The sequence below is a fragment of the Meles meles genome, chromosome 5 (genome assembly GCF_922984935.1).
Source record: "Meles meles chromosome 5, mMelMel3.1 paternal haplotype, whole genome shotgun sequence".
In the NCBI taxonomy this organism is placed as follows: domain Eukaryota; kingdom Metazoa; phylum Chordata; class Mammalia; order Carnivora; family Mustelidae; genus Meles; species Meles meles.
In genome coordinates this window covers 64,545,609-64,559,619 of record NC_060070.1, presented here as the reverse complement: position 1 = coordinate 64,559,619, position 14,011 = coordinate 64,545,609, and the positions used below count along the sequence as shown (strand labels likewise).

The 14,011-nt window shown below is 36.8% G+C and overlaps 1 protein-coding gene across 6 annotated transcripts in view; it reads right to left on the bottom strand.

The window, feature by feature from the left end:
- Positions 1-14,011, bottom strand: part of REPS1 (RALBP1 associated Eps domain containing 1) — an 83,769-nt gene that overhangs the window by 42,496 nt on the left and 27,262 nt on the right. The window lies entirely within an intron of this gene.

The window sequence follows — 14,011 nt, the reverse complement described above, 5'->3', positions numbered from 1 at the left end:
AAAAAAACAGAGATATACAAATCTATCAGCAATTTTGTTAGGAGAGATTAAGAGTAGGGTTTTTCCTCTTATTTCCCAGATTGTATTGAATGTGGCTATACTACTTTTCCTTAAAACAATTTTTGCTTTGCATTTTTAAAGCACAAAGGTCTTCAAGGATCTACACCCTCATTCCAGTCATTTGACAAGTATTTCTAGACTGGCTATGACAAATACATAACAGACTAGAAAAAAGAAGCTTCGGTTATGAGATTAAATGACAACCGCAAAAGTTGGAATAATGTCTACTGTACAGGCATTATAATCTCTAAATAAACACTAAGTATCCTTGTCTCACCTTCTCAAAAGATACAAATTCCTGTAGAAAGGGAGCATATTTGTCTCTTTTCTTTTTCCTGAAACACTCAAAGATTAGGGTACCTAGATGTTAGGTAACAATTCACAAGTATTTACTAGAATTGCAAAAAAAAGCACCCACCAACAGTTAAGCAACGTGTCACAGTCACAATAACCACAAGAGAAGACATTTTTATGTGATCGATCAGCAATGGAGGAAGTTCCTGATTCTGCCACTAAGGGGCATCATTTCAATGTAAATTTAAAAGGGCAAGGCGGATAAAAGGCCAGGTTCACACTAGGGAACTAGGAGGAAAATGAGGGTAAGAGTTAACAAGGCCACATATTCTTGAAAGATAGGCAGGCATTTTGTTATGATTACTGTCCCTTTCCACAATTCTTTTCTGCCCACTTGGCACCCTGTAAAGGATCATTACACATCTTAGGTACTTTTGCTTATAAAATAAATCTAAAACATCTAAAATATGCCCTGTATCTACGTTTGATAAAGGGAAGACCTCAAAGGAAATCATAGGTAATTGCTTTGTTTATCCTAGTTATATGCGTTTCAGGTATCAGTCAGAAGGAGATGCCCAAGGAACAAGAAATGCAGAGGGAGGAGTTCAGAAGAAGGGAGCATGTTGTGGAGATGTGCTCCACAACTGAACCAGACAACCCAGGTGATGACTAAAGCTAAGGAAGTAAATGAGACTGCCTGCAAGCCCAGAGCAGGGAAAGGGAACTGTGGAGAACACCAAAACCCAAGCGTAGGTGTAAAAAGAAGCCTATGAAAGAAGCAGTGGGAAAAAGTATCAGCATAAGGAGGGTGGAAAGAGGTTCTGGAAGGTGGGAACAAACCTTAAGGAAAATCATTATTGCACATACAAATTCATGTACAAAGGTGTTCACAGTAAGAAGCAACCTAAACTTAACACAAGAACAAAAAGATAGTTGATTATTAAACAACCATATAATGCGATAACCACACAACAGTTAAAACTCACTGCTTACAGTATTAATGTTATGAAAACAAAAAGCAAGATACAAAGCAGGCATATAAAAGTATAATCCCAGTTTTATTAAGATACTTGCATATAAATGGTACAGAATATGCCAGTGATTATTTCTGGGTACTGAGATACTTTATATATTTTATATTATTATATTATATATTTTTAATATTTTATATTATTTTATATTTTATAATTATTTATATTATTTATATTTTATATATTTATATTATTTTACATTATTTAGTCAGAAAACTAATAATTTCCAAACAAAAGAATTAGTGGGGCCAAATAAAAAAGAAAAGAAAACACACTCTATTTTATAATTAGGAGGTCTTTGCCACTTAAGCACTAGTACAGATGTAGTAGGGTAAAATCTCATTTGCAATGGATTAAGGAATAAACATGAGGACTACAAGTGGAGAAAGACAGGTTAGCATGCTTGGCTCTCAGAGAAAGTAAGTTTAGAAGAGTAATCTTGATTCTCCTAAGTCTCAGAGCTAGCCAGTGGAAGAACTGGCTCAAGAAGCCAGGTCCTTTGATTCCAAACCCAAAGCTCTTTCTAAGGGGCTTAGGGGGTGGGGGGTGGGGGTAGAAAAGCAAGAAGGGATACCATCTTTCTACTGTATCAGATGTAACAAAATTCTAAGTTGCCCTGTCAGGAAAGGGGAATGAGATTTTGAAAAGGGAGATAAAAGGGCTCAAAGGCAAAATATTTGCAGTTATTTCTCTATAACTAATCCTGGCTACATCATCTACGGAACTCATTTTGTGGCCCAAGTGAGGCATATGTGTCACTGATGTCTATCTTTCCAAGCTATACCAATTAGAGAGGCCACTAGCTCTTGAAACAGCAGAGGCGGAAAGGAGCTGTAACATACAAACTTACAAAAACGATCCCTGATGAAACAGTATCACGAGGTCTGGTTTATCATCACAACCTTGTGAATTAGACAAAATTTGTCTCTTAAAAATATGTGGAATAACTGCTAGAAGCAGAGCACTGGACCAAAGTATACATATACTTAAAAATGCATTCACTATTGCCAAATGCCTTTCAAAAAAGTTGTTGAAATTTTTTCTCCCACTATTAATGAGAGTGTTTTTTTTCATATTTTTCTCCAGTAACCTGAAAAAGACTACTCACACACATATATGGAGTTTTTTGACTACATGTATTACACAGTTTCATACAGCTATTCCTTACTTTAGTTTTTATAATATTCAAGTATATGATATAGGAGTACCTGGGGGGCTCATCTGGTTAAGCACCTGCCTTTGGCTCAGGTCATTATCTCAAGGTCCTGGGAGCTGTCTCAATCAGGCTCTCTGCTAGGCAGGGAGCCTGCTTCTCCCTCTCCCTCTGCTCCCCACCCCCCACCCACCAATGTGCTCTCTCTTGTTCTCTCTCTCACTAACAAATAAATAAAATCTTTTAAAAATAAATAATAGAATCAATAAATATCTGACAGATTTATTAGCCCAGTCCTCAATTTTTTTTCTTGTTTAGAATTTACTGGAATATTCTCATATTACGTATTCCTCCAAATACCCTTTAAAATCATTTATCAAAATAAACAGATTTTAATTGGAATGGCAATATATCCTAACTTTAGTAAGATCACCTCCAGTGTTCTATCATTAAGCCTGATACTGGCTAACACTCTGCAACACCTTTGTTATGTTAAGAAACTATTCAGCTATGGGGAGTCTGGGTGTCTCAGTCAGTTAAGCATCCAACTCTTGATTTCAGCTAAGGTCAAGACATGGAGCCTCAGGTGGGGCGTTGTGCTGGGTGTGGACCCTACTTAAGATTCTCCCTCTCTCTGCCCCTACTCTGAGTGTGCACAAGCACGCTCCCTCACTCTCTCTCAATAAATGAATGACTGAATGAAATATTTTTAAAAAGAAAAACTATTCAGCTAGTTCCATGTCCCTCTCCCTCTGCCCCTACCTCCAACCTGTGTGCATAGTATGCTCTCTCTCTCTCAATGAATGAATGAATCAATGAAATATTTTTAAAAAGGAAGAAAACTATTCAGCTAGTTCCACCGGTCTAAGAGTTTTGTTTGGGGTTTTGTCTTTTCAAAAACCACAAACATATTAATTTTATTGTGTGTACTTTGGGGCAGAAAACTAAAAGGTCATAATTTTTCTCCTTGGTCTATTAATATTCATAATTCTATTAACAGAATTCCTAACATCAAACCATCTTTTGATCCCTAAAATGAATGTCATTTAGTCATGGTGTATATTACTGTTTCAAATAATATTTATAAAATTTTAACCATAATCTTAAAATGATTAGGTCCCAAAAAAAACAAGAAAACAAGAACCCCAAAATCCCTATCTATACCTGAAAAGTTTGGAAACGGTGCTCTGTTGGCTTTGTAAACAGAACAAACAAGTTTTATTCTTCTCCTCTCTGCTCCGAAATACTCTTAAATAGATTTAGAACTATATGTTCCATAAAGATTCAGAAGAATTCACCTATGACATGGGCTGAGCAGTATCTCTGATGTGTGTCTCACTTTCTTCCAGGTCAGGTGGAATAAACTAGGTTAGTCTATCTTTAAAATGTTTGATAATTTCCTAGAAATCACTTATCACCTCCAAATTTTGAAATTTATTATTAATTCAGCATTATTCAAAGTACTCTCACTTTTTTAATTGTCTTTCTATGGTAACTTGCTCTTAGTCTGAATTATGTATATTTATGAGCATGTGTGCACAGCTGCCTAATGTTGAGAATCACTTAAAGCCCCTGTTCGGATATGGATTCCCAGACCTCCCCCATTAGATTGTAACTTACCTAGGAAACCCAGGACCAGCTAGTGTTGCTGGTGTACTACCAACAGCTACTGAAAACCATTAAGCTTTATTTTCATAACATTGTAAAATGTACATGTTCATGGTAAAATAAATAAATGGTATTTAAGGATATGGACTTAAAAATTCCTACAATCTCCATCAGAATAACAACTCTTTTCATATGTTCTTCCCATCTTTTTCACATGTATTCAAATAAATGAGTGCACATACTTAACATATACTTTTTACACATATAGGGTCATACTGTAAATGACTCTTTTCATACAATATTACTTGAAGGTCTTTTTGTATCAGCATAGGTCTTTTTCATTTTTTTTTACATAGCATTCCATGCATGGACATACCTATTACAAATTAACCAATCCCCTACTGATGGACACTTAGGTTTTTCTAGCCTTCTATTACAAAGAATGCCGTAAACATTCCCATGCATGTATGCTAGTGCACTTGTAGAACTGCAGGACAAATTTCTAGAAACAGAATACACTTTAAAATGTAACATAGTCAAGTACTCCAAAAAAACTCTGAATGACTGTACCATCTTACTGACCAGCAAAGAACTTAGTTAGCTATGTGGTCTGAGACAGAAGAGAGAAGGGCCGAAAGTTTTCATTAATTTTATTGGCTTCACAAGGATATCAATCCTAAGTAAGTCAGTATTGACTTTTTTCCCAGAATGCTCTGTTCCGTAATACTTATCAAAAGCCACTAACTTCCAGGAAGAAAAGGTAAACTAGATTATAGTTCATTTTAATACCTACAGAGATCAACATGGTTAGGGAATCATTCTGTATCATATAGTACTTGAGCAAGTTTTATTACTTTACTGTGTCTGAATTTCCTTCTATGTTAACTAGGGGAAATAATATACTACCTCTTGTGATTGCTGTGAGCATTCAATGAGGCTGTATTTAATAAAACACTAAAGTGGTCCACAATATAATTATTACTTTTTATTTACTACCCTCATCATAATGCACTTTATTCAGAGACTTCAGAGACTAAGTCATTATTGAAAACCACATTTTCCTGAGAGCTAAGAGTTAATGCCTTTAAGCCTCAAAGTGGGTTTTATTATAATTTTTGATGGAAAGTCTTCTAAAATACAGGATGCTTTCAAGCCTTCATAAGTATTTTGAAGTTCTCGTTTAAGACAATACACTGAGCACAGGAAATTACCTCCTCTCCCTTCAGGAATCTTATTAAAATGAAAGTAATGGAATAAATTCACAAAAATTAGTAAGAGAAGGGGAAACAATGAACAGGCAGGAAATCTCAACAAATGTTAGCAATCAGAAAGCAGATGGAGTCATGCCTAATACAATAGGTGGAAAAAAATCAGTGCCAACAATACCTACAGAGAAGAATTTGCCCCATAAAATCTAGGGACTCACCTAAAAATGGTATGCAGGGGTATGCCTAGAGTGAGATCAGGTATGACTAAGGTGAGATGGGAGAGAGATCAAGATCCCTATCTCTACAGCTGCTCACAGAATATTAGCAACCAGACTTTACCCTCCAATATAAATAAACAAAAAACTGGAAGTTATATCTCTAAAGAAATGTAGGGAAGTACTAGGTCAGCGATATGGACAAGGGTGGTTGTCCCAGAGAAAAGCTCCTATTTCTAGCATTTAGTAATCCAGTAAGAGTCAGCATCTGGCCCACTCCTTCCTTCCTTTTTTTTTTTTTTTTTTAAAATTTTGAAGAGTTTATTTATTCATTTATTTGACAGAGAGAGAGACAGTGAGAGAGGAACACAAACAGGGGGAGTGGGAGAGGGAAAAGCAGGCTACACTGTGCAGGGAGCCCTGATGGCAGGGCTCAATTTTAGGACCCTGGGATCATGACCTGAGCTGAAGCCAGACACTTAACGACTGAACCACCCAGGCGCCCCTGGCCCACTCCTTCCAAAGGAAGGTAGTCTTTTAAGAAACTAAATGCAAGAACAAAGAGCTCAGTTATTCTACTGTTGCATTAAATATAAACAAGTTACCAGAGATCAACAAGCAACCGAGGAAAACCTACATAATGGAAGAAAACTGTCAAATTTAAAAAGAGGAAAAAACTCTGAAAGATAGAATTCAAGAAAGAAAGAGCACTTAAAAATACTCTAGTGAGTATCCTCTGACAGATTTAACACAGTAATGCATCCATAAAACAAGAACAGGATACAATGATAAAAGAACAACCAAAGAATAAGATGTCTAGAAATACACAGAGTTCAATGGAAATACCAGAAGATAGAGAAAAATGTCTCCAGAAGTAGGAAGGGGCAAGGTGAATTAGAAAATGAGAAAGGGGTGCCTGGGTGGCTCAGTGGATTAAGCCGCTGCCTTCGGCTCAGGTCATGATCTCAGGGTCCTGGGATTGAGCCCCACATCGGGCTCTCTGCTCTGCAGGGAGCCTGCTTCCTCCTCTCTCTCTGCCTGCCTCTCTGCCTACTTGTGATCTCTCTCTCTGTCAAATAAATAAATAAAATCTTTAAAAAAAAAAAAAGAAAATGAGAGAAAAACAGCATTAATTTGGAAGGCTAACATTTTTATTAAATGAGGTCTACAAAAAAATGCAGAGAAAATAGAAGACTCATAATTATAGAACAAGAGATCTTCCCCAAATCTAAAGACACAAGCTTCAGATTGAGTCTACTGAGGGCTCAACACAATGGGTTAAGGAATCCTACATACATTACTGTGGAGCTTCAGAACAGCAAGGATAAAACGAAGATCCTCAGAGCATCCAGAATATGTGTAAATGAAGTGGAGAAGGGGAAGAGGTACTGATCACTAAGAAGAAATACTAACTGGACTGGAATCAGACTTCTCATCAGTAACACTGAATTAGAAAACAATATAGCAACACCCTCAAGTTTCTAAGAAAAAATTCTTTTTTTTTTTTTTTTAAGATTTTATTTATTTATTTGACAGATAGAGATCACAAGTAGGCAGAGAGGCAGGCAGAGAGAGAAGGGGAAGCAGCCTCCCCGCCGAGCAGAGCACCCGATGCGGGGTTCGATCCCAGGATCCTGGGATCGTGACCTGAGCCGAAGACAGAGGTTTTAACCCACTGAGCCACGCAGGCGCCCTGAAAAATTTATTTTCAACCCAGAATTCTGTATCCAAACTAGCATGGATGGAAAGAACACTTTCCTGAATGCAGATCTAAATAAAGTTTATCTCCTATGAACTCTTTCTTGAGAAAACATTTGAGGATGTTTTTCAGCAAAATCTAGAGACAGAGCCTCCAGAAAAAAGCAGATACATACCAAGAAAATAGGGAAATAAGGCTGCAGGATGACAGCTATACAAATGACCTGGAGAGCAACCAGTCCAAATTAGAGCAGAATGACAGAAAGCTCCAAGAAGATTCCAGAAAAAATAAAGGGGAAGGAATGGATACAAACACAAACAGGGTTTGGGGGTGGGGGAAGACATGATCCAGGGTCCTGGGATGGAGCCCCGCATCCTAAGCAGGAAGCCTGCTTCTCCCTCTCCCTCTGCCTGCCCCTCCCCTTGCTTGTGTGCTCTCTCTCTGTTGAATAAATAAAATTCCCAAAAAAAAAAAAAAAAAAAAAACCAAAACAAAACATAGTACTATAGTACTGGATCTGCACTAAAAATATTTATGTCTTCATAATGTAGACACACTTTGGTTTTGAACTTTTAGATTCAATCTAAAGTCAGAACATATTAAATTAAGAATTATGATTTTAGAACAAGGTGCAAATGTTCTCAGTACTAAATATGTAAAAGTATAGCTAACAAGTTCAGAGAGAAGGATAAGAAAGCTGAAGGGAAAAAGGCATGGATTCTGGGTTTTGGTCTCGTACATAAGAAGCTTAGAAGTCAACCCTCCATCCTAACAAGCAAAAAGCTAAACAAACTGAAAAACAAAGAACTCTTCTTAGATCTGTAAGAAAAGTCAGGTCATAGAGCAAACTGCTGCCCCTGAAACTGGAGACCAACACAAGGCAAATACAGAGAATCACAACTTACTATTGGAGGCAAAACCTATCAGCATCAACTTCTTTGAAACCCAAGATGAAATATAGGAAAGGGGAAGGAGAGAAAATTGTTGTACTTTTCATAAAGCCCTTATAATCCCTGGTTTTTTTAATCCTATGCAGATATTATTTTGAAGGATCTAATAAGCAGACTCATTTTTTAGCAATCCAGATTTTATAAACAAATTAGTATATTATACTATATTGCAGTTATATATTCAAAGCCCCTAAGAAAAAGTGGAATGTTTTTCTTCACCTAATGGTCTAACACTATTCACAGAGTTTTTGTTTTATTCTGTTCTTTTTAATGATTTGTGACTTTTTCCCTGTTGCCAAGCTCTTTCTTTTACTCTATCAGCAGGCTTTCTAGTTGCTGGCCTTCTGCCTTGCACGCCATGGCTTAGAAATAGAACCAACCTTTTAAAACTGTATAAAAACAAGAATAAATACCTCTTTAATAATAACTCAAAGAGCTCACCAAAGAGCAAAGAACACGATTATTTTTTTACTTCCAGATATGCAAATACAGTGGTGGTGGTTTTGTTGGTAGGGGAGGGGCATTAACATTTATTGAGAACACAAAATGCTAACCACAGTCCTAATTACTCAAAGTGCTCCCCATCTAATCCTAAAAATAATGTGGCAGAATTGGTATTATTATCATTTTACAGAGGAAGAAAGAATCAGACTGGCCACGTAACAAAGGCCAGAGGGCCTAAACGGCAGAGCTATAATTCAAAGTTATGCCTTTAATCTTCCACCAAGACATGCTGTACATTGTCCTTTTCCCAGGATAATGTTGGCTTCCTCAGGGCAAGTACCCTCACTAGCTGCTAAAGCATGTCTTATAGTCCAGAGTGCCTAGAACACAGTAACAACAAAAAAGCAGTGTTAATGTTTAAGAGAGGCCTTCCATCCTGGGCTCAGAACAGGAGGTACGGGAATGCTAGCAACAATAAAGGTATATAGAAGTTATTTCTTATTTGAAATGAAAAAAGATCAAAGTAGATGCCAAATTACATATCTGAGCTTGAATCCATGAGCTGAATTACAAAATATAAAAACTTAGAAAAACAGAATGAGAATTATATTGAAACCAGATAATATGGAGAAGCATCCTAGAAAGCTGCCTATATTCTCCCCAAGATTAAATTTTATGCATGTTTAATACAGTTGACTCTTGAACAACACAGGGATTAGGAGAGCCAAACCTCCACACAGTCAAAAATACACTTAAACTTCTGACTTCCCAAAAACTTAACTAAAAATCTACTGTGGACCAGAAAAGCCTCATCAATAACATTAAGTTGATTAACACATATTTTGTATGTTAAATGTTTATACTTTGCATTTTACAATAAAGTAAACTAGAGAAAGGAAAATGTTATTAAGAAAACCATAAGAGAAAAAAATTTACAATATTGTGCCTGTGTTAATAAAAAAATGTATAAGTGAACCCACTCAATTCAAACCCATATTGGTCAAGGGTCAACTGAACAATAAAACAGAATAGAAAATAATATTCTCCCTTTAGAGCACCTGGGTGGTTCAGTCCATTAAACGACTGCCTCGGCTCAGGGTGTGATCCCAGGGTCTTGGGATCAAGCCCCGCCTGGGCCTCCCTGCCCAGCAGTAGCCAGCTGCTCTTTCTACCCCGCCCCTTGCTTGTGCTCTCTCTTTCAAGCGCTCTCAAATACATAACTGAAATTTTCAAGAAAAAAAAAAAAAAGATCCTCCCTTATAGTCATTATCAGGTTAAAAATGAGGTGACTCTATTGCTTTCATTTTTAAAATGAAAGGTTAAATGGGGCTGAATCAGTGGCAAAGCTGACTATATTTTTGCTGGCCTGAAAGCCCAGGGAGCTTGGTCTACATGTATGCACCACACTGGCTACCAATCAGTGTCATTGTCTTGTTCCAGTAACTTGTTAGACTAGTCCCTACACCTCTATGACTCATGAGCTTTACTAACATGTGAATATCTATAATGAAGATTCACATTTACTAGAGAAATTAAAGTAGGAAAAGTAGGGAACAATTAGAGTACCTATGATTAGGAAGGCTGTTTACTTGTTATCATACTTAATGATCACAGCAATTCTCTAATGTTGGCTAGCATTATCCTCAGTTAACAGGAAAGGAAACTGAGGCTACTAAGCGGCAGAGCCAGGATTCAAAGCGTTATTAGTCTAAGTCCAAAGCTCTCTGTTCCCAATTGTCTCCAAGGCATAGCTAAACAGAACTCTTTTAACATTGGCTTGCTTATGGAGCAGTAGTTCCAAAAATGTATTCCAAAGAACAGCAGTCAAGTTAAAGACTCAGGAGCTAAGTAAGTTGAGAGATATTGCAGCCCCTGTGGAGACTACACAATGCAGTTTTAGACCATAAGAGGCACTAAAAATGTCTCTACAGCCTAGAAATAAACCCCTTTTTGGTTCAGATTCTATTAAAATGCTTCATAACTAGTGGTTCACAGATCAGATGCTTGGAATAAAACACTTTGGGAATCAATGCTGTAGACCCTAGAGCAGTGATTTTCACATTTTTTTTAGTCTTAGGATCACTTATATATGTTTAAAAAGTTACTGAGAAAAAATATTTTTAAATAAATAGAAAGTACTGAGAATTCCCCCAAAGCTTTTGTTTTTGTAGGTTATATTTATTGGTATTTGCCATATTAGAATTTGAATTGGGAAATTTAAGAATATGTATGCATAAATTCATTTAAAAATAAGAATCTGATTACATTTAACATAAAATTTTATGAAAATAACTATTTTCCAAAACTAAAAAACTGAGTGAAGGGGTGCCTGGCTGGCTCAGTAGGTAGAGCATATGACTCATGATCCTGGAATCAGGAGTTCGAGCCTCATGTTGGGCACTGAGATTAAAAACAAAAACAAAGGGCACCTAGAAGGCTCAGTTGGTTAAGGGTCTGCCTTCAGCTTGGGTCATGATCCTGGCACCCTGGGATCTAATCCCTCCTCAGCTAGGAGTCTGCTTCTCCCTCTGCCCTTCCCACCACTCACGTGCTCTCTCCCTCAAAAATAAAGAAAATCTTTAAAACAAACAAACAAAAAAACCGAGTGAAAAGAGTATTTGTTTTATATATATGCAAATTTTCCTTAGTGTCCAGTTTAGGTGAAGATTCTCATACCTGCCTCACATTTGATTCATCCCAAAATGCTGCTTTGTTTTAAAAATAAGAAAACATTCTCACTTCATAGGGATATGTACTGAAAACAGATGATTTATATAGCCTTGTCAGATAATTCTCATTTTGTGTTTTGATACAACACAAAACTCAACAAATAGTAACTGCTCAAAGTTTAGTTGCAATATGGAATCCAAAGCCATATCACACCTTTTGCAGAGCTTACATTAAAATGCACTGGTGTACCAGGTACACTGCACCCTTCACTTGTCTTTAGTAAACTGCTAGTTCATTGAGCTATGGAGCTCTTCTAAAAGTAGACACATTTCATTTATAAAATATTTTAAAAACAACATTGCTAACATATCACCATCAATTTCATCAGAAAAGTCATTAAATATTGAGAACCAGTCAAGCACTTAGTTGCAGACAAAAGTTTTTCAAAAATCCTAATTTTTGTCAGAAAGCTTGAATTTCACCATTAGTAATAAAAAACACTGGTTGTTTTAAGTGACATGCACAACTTTCTTCACTTGCAGGAAAATAGCTGCCCATTATTCAAGTTAGCCATTCCTTCAAGAAAAACGGTGTTTCATGAAAAAAAAAAAAAAAACCAAAAACACAACAAAACAGTACAGCTCACAACTCAAATAAAAGAAGCACTTTCCCTCAAGACAATCATCATACTTTAGCATGCAAGAGAAGCGCTTTATGCACACTTACATTTCCTCACACAAAATACTAAAAAGAAATATGCTCAAGGATTAAGCCTTAATAAAATTTTCTATACACAGAACATTCTTTTTTTTTTATTTTTTAATTAACATATAATGTATTATTAGCCCCAGGGGTACAGGTCTGTGAATCGCCAGATTTACACTTCACAGCACTCACCACAGCACATACCTTCCCCAATATCCATAACCCAACCACCCTCTCCCTACCCTCTTCCCCCCGCAACCCTCGGTTTGTTTTATACACAGAACATTCTTTTTTTTTAATAATTTTTTTATTTTTTTTATAAACATATAATGTATTATTAGCCCCAGGGGTACAGGTCTATACACAGAACATTCTTAATTGAAACTGGCTTCTTCACTGCACAGCAGTAAAGAACATGATACTAGTAAATCTGGTAAATACACTCATCTGTGCTAAGGAAACACCAGTTTTATCTACCACTACTTTGCACTACTAATGCAAAGGTCAACACAGGAAAAAAAAGGCAAAAAAACCAGCTTACTATTAGTATGAAAATAATTTTGACCTCACCCACCAGGGGTCTGCAGACCAAACTTTGAGAAATGGTATTATAGAGCATACCCTCTTCTACAGAGTAAAAATAGAGAACAGTGGTAAGAGGACCTCTTCCTTCATCAGCAATGCTATCTGCCCCTGGCTCCAGAACAGCCACTGGAAACACAATGTCTACAGGTGCAAGCAAGTAGCATAAATTAGTGAAACTGGCCAGGTGGGGGGATATAGTGAACCTAAGGAGAGCAGATATGAAGGAAACTGCTATTAAGCTCCAGCTAACTGCTATTATAGAAGATTATCTGACAAATGAAGTCATCTTCAGATTTCTGAAGCTGGAAATCTGGAATTTTCTGATATGTTCTCATTTTTAGAAGTTAATGTGGAATCAAAATAATTTTTAAAGCATATGTTGATGAACTAAAATATGTGGACCACCTATTTACATGTTCTGTCCCCAAAGGGTGTTCCATAGTTAACACTACAAAAATGGCATAAAATAAACAGCTAACCTTCAATAATGTCCCTTTAGGTCCCCTAGCAAGCAGAGTAAAAAAAAAAAGTGAAACCAAATTTCATGAACAATAACCACACACACAGGCATTATTATACATTAACCTGTCCTGTTTATATAATGGTCCTGGAGTGCTTCAAGCTAAGATCCTGAATGCAGAGAAAAATATTATTCTCAGGCCATTAATGAATCATTATATAATGGTTTTATATAAGATCCTGTTATCTGGCAAAGTGACTCAAGGTACTGAGAAAACTGAAGAGTAACCAGGGGAAATTCATTCTAAGATAATGTGTTACCTCATCCCTCACTGGTATGTCAGGTACAGTTCTTAATACTCGTTTCCACAGTTTAAATAATACAGGAATTCTGAAATACCTCTTCCTCTTTTCTTTCAGTAAATCAAGACTGCTCCTTGGGCACGTAGGTGACTCAAATGGTTAAGTGTCTGCTTTCTGCTCAGCTCATGATCCTAAGTCTTGGGATGGAGCCTCACATCCCAACAGCACATCAGGCTCCCTGCTCAGTGCTTCTCCCTCTGCCTGCTGTTCCTCCTGCTTGTGCCCTCTCTGTCAAATAAATAGATAAAATCTTAAAAAAAAAAAAAAAAAAAAGACTGTTCCTGCTTCCTGCTTCAGGGACTTTGCACTTGCTGTACCCTCTGTATGTTTACCACTCAGATTTTTGCTTGGCTGGCTTCTGCCAGTCAGGTCTCAGCTCAAGTGTCTTAATCTCAGAGACCTTTCTAGAGCACCCTACTGTTTGTTTATTGTCAACATCTCCGAGAAGAATGAGACTCCAGAGAATAAGGAAGACCTCTTGCATTCCCTGAACCAGAACAAACACTTATGTACAAGTATCAATGTTTGTTGGCTGGGAGAATAAATGAAAGAATTATTTTTTACTCA